This window comes from Rhagoletis zephyria, unplaced genomic scaffold (assembly GCF_001687245.7).
Source record: "Rhagoletis zephyria isolate East Lansing unplaced genomic scaffold, Rhagoletis_zephyria_1.1 Rzeph_scaffold_00914, whole genome shotgun sequence".
Lineage (NCBI taxonomy): Eukaryota > Metazoa > Arthropoda > Insecta > Diptera > Tephritidae > Rhagoletis > Rhagoletis zephyria.
The window spans coordinates 77,323-84,820 of NW_016157998.1; positions in this window are offsets into that span (position 1 = coordinate 77,323).

Sequence of the window (7,498 nt, forward strand, 5' to 3'; positions counted from 1 at the left end):
ACGGACAGACGGACAGACGGACGGACAGACAGACATGGCTTAATCGATTTCTTTTTTCATCCTGATCATTTATGTATACATTTGTCTATATCTATCTCGATTCGTTTTGGCTGTTACAAACAACCGTTATGGGAACAAAATTAATATACCCTTGTGCACAAGTGCGCTCGGGCATAAATATACAGATTTTTTAGACCACGGAGCACGCAGAATTTCGGGGATTATTACTAGTTTCCTTTATTATAAAAAAGAAACAATTTTTAATGGCACACAAATATGGACAAAAAATTATAAAACTCAAAGTTAGTAAATTTTTTTTTAAATGAAATTAATGTAATTAAAAACTTAACTTAAAAATATACTGGGAATTTCTAGAAATAAAAGTATTTACATTTTTGGGAAAAATTAAAAAAAAAACTTGTGTAAAAAGGTCACTTTTTAAATAAATCGCACTTTGTTCCAGGAATATAGTCATGTAATAGATTATTATATTTTATAAATCTAGGTTTCAGTCTCTTGTAATGGCTAACAAGTATAATTAATTAAAACAAAATCACATGTCAGTTCAATGATGTAAAAAACACACTTTTCTTTTTTTTTTAATAAAAATTCTCTAACAAAAACTACTATTAAAAACAGTTGAAAAAATGCGAAAAAAATGTTTGCAGAAGGGTATGTCGTACCGAAAACTACAAGAAAATACTTTTTCACGAATACTTTATTTTAAACGATTCAGCGCAAGTGTTGTCTCAATCTAGTAGTCTTAGTCGGAGGTACCTATACGGTTAGAGCTCGATATAGTCATGTGAAAAACAATTAGGACCAATTTTTGGTAGCTTGGTTGGTTTGATGAAGCTTTTGGTAGGCAAAATTGTTTTGAAAATACAATCAAATTGAACTTTAAAATTTGTTTGCTTAATTTAAGTTTACACGTTCAAAACACTGCTTTCACTTTGCTTACACGTATAAGATTTCTTTATTTTGATCTTTATTTTATTAAACAGACAATTTTCTGCAAAGAAAAACTCACTTCCCAAAGCTATGACCGATTAGCTGTTGAAATTAACGAGAAATTACCTATTGTCTTGAAAGAAAAGTTGGTGATAGGCAATTTGCAAAGTGTGAGTGTATTGGTAATTAAAAAGGGTGAGTATATGCAAATTGAATCAAATTTCGATTTTTTTTTATTGAAATGCATAACATGTCTGTTTTTGTTTATTCACACACAAAAAAAAATTTTTTTGATATCAATTGAATCAATTTCAAAGATATTTACTTATTTTACAAAAGTTTTTTATACAATAACTTAATTATTTTATTTAAAGGCCCGAATTTCTTTTGTTTAATCTGAAGGATTGGTGTGAATAATTAACCAATACTGTAAACAATATTACGTGCAGTTTTAATTTTTACTGCTAATTTGTGTAGCTAAAAACCTCGCAAACTCGAGAAATCTCGTTTTAATGATGAACAAATTTTGGTAGTTTGGAAACTGATTTGGTTGGCGTTTTGGTACCTAAAAATATTTTCAAGAGGCGACACTGCTTATGAGCAGAAGTGGGCACTACCACAAACAAGCGTGAGCTAAAAGTGAGAATGTGTTAGTGTATGCAAGTCATTTTGCATGCTGTCGCGTTCTCATCGTTACGCTCTCGCTTGTATACGTACACGCGATGCTTCCGCTCTTTTAGCACCTGCTAAGTCTCTGCCCATCAGTGTTGCCAGGTTTTCGGCATGAGAAAACGTACTTCTTGGTCTGAAAAAACGTCTTTTCCTACCCAAAAACGTCTTTTCCATGTATGCACACAGAATTGTTCTTATTAAACTTTTATTGTATACAGAGATACGTAAGGTATATTAAAATGCCATTTCGACAGAGCACATTTAAAATTCATTAGTGGTATTCACCAAAGTGAGCAAGTGGCCTGGCACTCTGGCAAAACAGCAGATGAGCTCAAGCAACGACTGTTGACAACAATTTGGTGAAAACCACTATTGTAAACTGGTTTGAGATCATTAATATAAAAATCATTTTATACATACAGCAGATTAAGTCATCAAAATTTTGATCGATTTTGGTTGTTTTTTGTCTTTTGTTTATTTAATGTTTATTATTGTGTAACTAACCCAATATAAATCCACATTTCAAACGTTGAGCAAAAATTATAAAAAATCAGCAAAGTTTCACCTAGATTTTCATGTTTTTATTCAGATTTTTTAGAATTTTTTTGAGTATGCAGTTTGATAGCCCATTAAATTCAAGGGCAATAATGAGCAAACTTTAAGTTGCTAAAGAATCGCGTTGATTTTTAATATTTTTTTTCTTTTAGACATTTGGTTAGGGGGTCGGTTGTAGAAAATGCGAAATTACGTTCTGCTATGAAGGAACTGTGCCGCTGTGGTGTAGTGGTAAGCAGTGCGCGCTTCCACTCCTCAGCACCTGGGTTCAAACCCTGGTCAAAGCAACATCGCAAAAATATAGAAAAAAAGGTTTTTTCTTAACAGCGGACGTCCCTCGGCAGGCAATTGCAAACCTCCGAGTGTATTTCTGCCATGAAAAACAGCTTCTCATAAAAATACAATCGCCGTTCGGAGTCGGCTTAAAACTTTAGGTCCCTCCGCTTTGTGTGATAACATCAAGGCGCACGCCACAAATCGGAGGAGAAGCTCGGCCAAACACTAACATATGTGTAAGCGCCAATCTATTATTATTATTTTTATGAAGGAACATACTGCTTTTGCGAGCGCGCGTGTTGCAATAGATCAGCTCTTCCTGATTTGGCTTTAAATATGCAATTGCAAATATTGTAATAAGCCTTGTAACCTCAAGTGTTTACACAACCAGCCTTTGAACGCGGGATCCTTAGTCAAAGAATTAAGTCATATATGTTCAAAGAATAAATATCTTTTGAGGCACCTGCTGCAAAGAACAAAGCTTGTAAAGCTTTATTAAGAAAATAATTCAAAATCAGTTCTACTTACAAGATCTAGTAACAAATTTGCCGAAAGTGTGAGCGTAAGTTCTTATGTACTCTACAAGCAAATAGTACGCTATACATTGAATATATTGTACATAGAGAAAATTACTGGGAAGTTAAAAACCGTCATTTTTTACACAAAAAAGTCCAAACGTCAACAGGATACAAAAAACGTCCAAATGACGTTAAAAACGTCAACCTGGCAACGCTGCTGCCCATGCCGGCTTATGAGCTCCAATTCATATTGCTCACTGGATTTGTTTCGCTTACAATTGTGAATCTAAAAGGCTTGTGAATAAACGCAAGAGCTCATTTGCTTGCAAGCCACTTACGCCATTTGAGCAGTTGCGCTGTGAAGCAAACGTAGAAAAAAAGTTGTATGGAAATTAAGTGCAAGGAACTTTTTTTAGCAAATAAGAGTTTAAAAATTGCTTGATTATAAAGCCCTAGGTATAAATCTGAAACATTTTTAATACAAATGAATTATGTTTTTCAAATTTAAACTCTTTGACCTAAGTGGAGAGCACGAACGTAAAATCAGGTACTACTTGTTCGTATCGTAGTTTTTCTGCTAATTATGTATGTATGCATATATTTAGGACGGTTTTACTTCTTATTTTGTAATTATAGTTTTTATGTTTCAACTTAAATTGTGGCGGGAGTGACAAATTGAGCATCGGTATAAAAGTAATGGTAATATATTTACTATTCTATGAATAAATATTTTTACCTAAAACTTATAGCCATATTCGTACAAAATATTCACACAAAGTAGCTTTAAAAAGGTTTATAAATTGAAAACATCAATCTATAAAGCTGTTTAAACCATGTTAAAAATTAAGGTAGTTTCAGTAAACAACTTTTTGATGAATACTGGGTGTTTTGAAGCTTCATAATTTGTTCATGCTGCATATTTGTTAATATTTAAAAATAAATTAGCAAATTTCGGGATGGGGATTTTGTCATAGTTATTAAGTGTAAATATTTTAGTCTTCTTGGACGAAACCAAACAAGTCTAGTACATGATATACATATGTATTGAAAATATGAACATAAATATAATGCAATTTAACTTCGAAATACAATGGACAATGGTATACGTAAGTAGGATGGTATTTCTCACCCCAACCCCAAACTGGAAATTAATCTATGTGTATGTATGTTGCGTTAACATTATTAAACGATTTTATTTAATAAATTCAACAAACCCATCAAGATGTAATTTTACTGATCTTATTATTTTCGTATTGGTTTTGTTATCCTTTAACTTCAGATTTAAATATCGAATTAACAAAAGGAAGCGCTGGAAATTTAAAAACATTTGTACCGTCTTCCTGGAAGTGGTATTTTGTATTTTTGCAGCTTCTAAATGAGGAACTCATTTTTCTTTTTATTATTTTACAAAATTATTTTGTTTTTTGCTATGTATAGTTTATTTCAGAAAAAAATTATATTATAATTTTCAATCTGGTAGCTAGATTTTGATGAAAATGACAAAATCCCAGCAAAAGTCAAATGGCTAACATGGCTGCTAATGTCATTAAGTGAAACTACCTTCTTTTTTCTACCGTGCTTTAAACATACTTTATTTTGTAAGAATAAGGCCGTTAACAAAGCGATAAATTCAAATAAAATGACGTTCTAGAAATTAAAAAGAAGTTTTCTTCTATCAAAATTTCTTAAATTACCTCTCAAGAAATGTATGCTCGTTTAGTAAGTAACGGTCAAGTAGGTACTTTTCCAAGCAGCAGAAATAATGAAAAATATTTGTCGTGATTTTTATTGACTGCAATACTGTAAGTACAGAGTAAATAAAACTTCTATTGTATTTTATAACAAGGATTTTGTGGCTAAATAACAATGACCACATGTAATGAAATAAAGATTTTTTTCACTCATTTTTATTTATCTACATAAATATTATTCTAAGTAGGGTGCTTATTTCCAGCGATCTACTATTATACATCAAATTAAAGTGCTCGATCTGAAACTTTTCACAAACTTTTCACATTTAAGATTCATTGAACCACTTTCTAAATATTTGCGTCGAAAGCTTTTACAATTTTTACATTGAGCAAAACATTGCTACGTTCATTTCGATAGGAAGCGTCTCAGCGAGGCATAAGAGAATGAAAAATAGTTCCATTATTTCGCTACTTTCGTGCGAATTAGGTAGCGATACAGCGGTAGATCTGCAAACAAAAATGTTGCTTTTGTCTCTGTATAGTGTAAATTTATTTTCAATTTTGTATATTTTTAAAAAGCTGGAAAACTTAAAAAAGAAGTCCTAGCAGACGGACTGAGAGAACGGTAAAGTATTTTAAACTCTCCATATACATATATGCGTTTCAAAGAATCTGATTATTTCAGTTTTCTCTTGCGGATTAGAGAACTCTCGCCGGACTAAAAAATTAAGATAGATATTTGCACTGAAATTTTGTAGTTAGCTACCGATTCCGAGTAATTAATCAAAACCACTTGATGGATGGATTAATTCCGGGTTCAAAAAATAAGCACTGTACGATAGTTAATAAAGATATGGTTAATATGTTGTACGTAAAAGAAAATGTTTACTATGGCGTCGATATCTACTGTCGTTTCTGAATATCCACAGGAGAATGTAGGAGTAGGAGAGTTGCACCTCATGACTTGATACTAAAAGTCAGAACAGTTGTGGTGTTAGTCCGTAACCTAAATATATACATATGAAGGGTTAGTTAATGGTCTCGCCTAATAGTTAAAGAAATACAATATAATTGTTTGGATGCCGCAATACAAATATGTACATATAAAGGGTTAGTTAATGGACATGTGATTCACAAGGGAAATGAATTTTCCTACCCCATATAAATTTACAGCCCAGCGAAGCAACATTTCCCTATGTATTTAAACGCCGCCAATTCAAAACTATTTTAGCGTTCGCAATAACAATAAATATGTAAGGTCAGACCCTAACAAGGGGATTGCTTTACGCATGGCTATGTATATGTACTGAGTAGAGCATGATCTTGCCAAAATACCAAAGTTAAAGTTAAAATATACAGATTGTTTACACCACGGAGCACGCAGAATTTCGGGGATTATTACTAGTTTGCTTTATTACAAAAAACAAACAATTTTTAATGGCACATAAATATGGACAAAAAATTATAAAACTCAAAGTTAGTACATTTTTTTTAAATGAAATTAATGTAATTAAAAACTTAACTTAAAAATACACTGGGAATTTCTAGAAATAAAAGTATTTACATTTTTGGAAAAAATTACAAAAAAAAAACTTGTGTAAAAAGGTCACTTTTTAGATAAATCACACTTTGTTCCAGGAATATAGTCATGTAATAGATTATTATATTTTATAAATCTAGGTTTCAGTCTCTTGTAATGGCTAACAAGTATAATTAATTAAAACTAAATCACATGTCAGTTCAATGATATAAAAAACACACTTTTTTCTTTTTTTGAAAAAATTAAAATTTTCTAATAAAAACTACTATTAAAAACAATTGAAAAATTGCGAAAAAAATGTTTGCAGAAGGATATATCCTACCGAAAACTACAAGAAAATACTTTTTCACGAATACTTTATTTTAAACGATTCAGCGCAAGTATTGTCTCAATCTAGTAGTCTTAGCCGGAGGTATCTATACGGTTAGAGCTCGATATAGTCATGTGAAAAACAATTAGGACCAATTTTGGCTATACGTCTTTCTTTTGTTGGTTCAATTTCATTTTTTTTTTATTATTAAAGTATAGCCCATTATCTAACAAAGACCATATAAGTCCGAATTTCAAACTTTGTAGAAAAGCAGGAACATTTTTACAACAACAACAAACTTTTTATTAGGAATTTCTAAGTATGCAGATTTTTAGCCTATTAAATTCCAGTTAAGGAACTGCAAATTTCAATTGGTTAAGAATTCGCGTTGATTTTTCTTTTTTTTTTTTGCTGAGGGGTTCACCCATAATAATAACACCATCCCCCCAAAAAAAGTTATCAAAAATCAACGCGAATTCTTAGCCAAATTAGACTTATACTTTCTTAGCTATAATTTAATTGGGTATAAAACTGCAAACTAGAATTATCTCAAAATTCTTAAATTTTCTTAATTTTTCTACAAAGTTTGAAATTTCGACATATATGGCTTACGTAGGATAAAATTAGCTATATTTTTTTAAAAATTAATAAACACTAAACAAACAAAAGAAAAATAGTCAAAGCTGGTCCAAATGTCATCCCCTATCATTTTTCACATGCCTGCATCTATTCAACGTCGCAAACGGTCTTGCGCGCAAAGCAAAACTGCAGAGGCGCTGAATTTGTGTATGTGTTCATGAAAAAACTATGAGCCACTTAACTCATATAGCGGTATACAATGAATCTCTCAAACAATTGCATAAAGAGAAGCAAGCCAAGCCAAGTAAAAGCCATCAGCGATTGTGAAAGATATTCATGCTCACTAGTTTACAAGCAAGCCAAGCAATTGTGAGAGAGTAACATTTTTTAGTGACAGCAAGTTTGA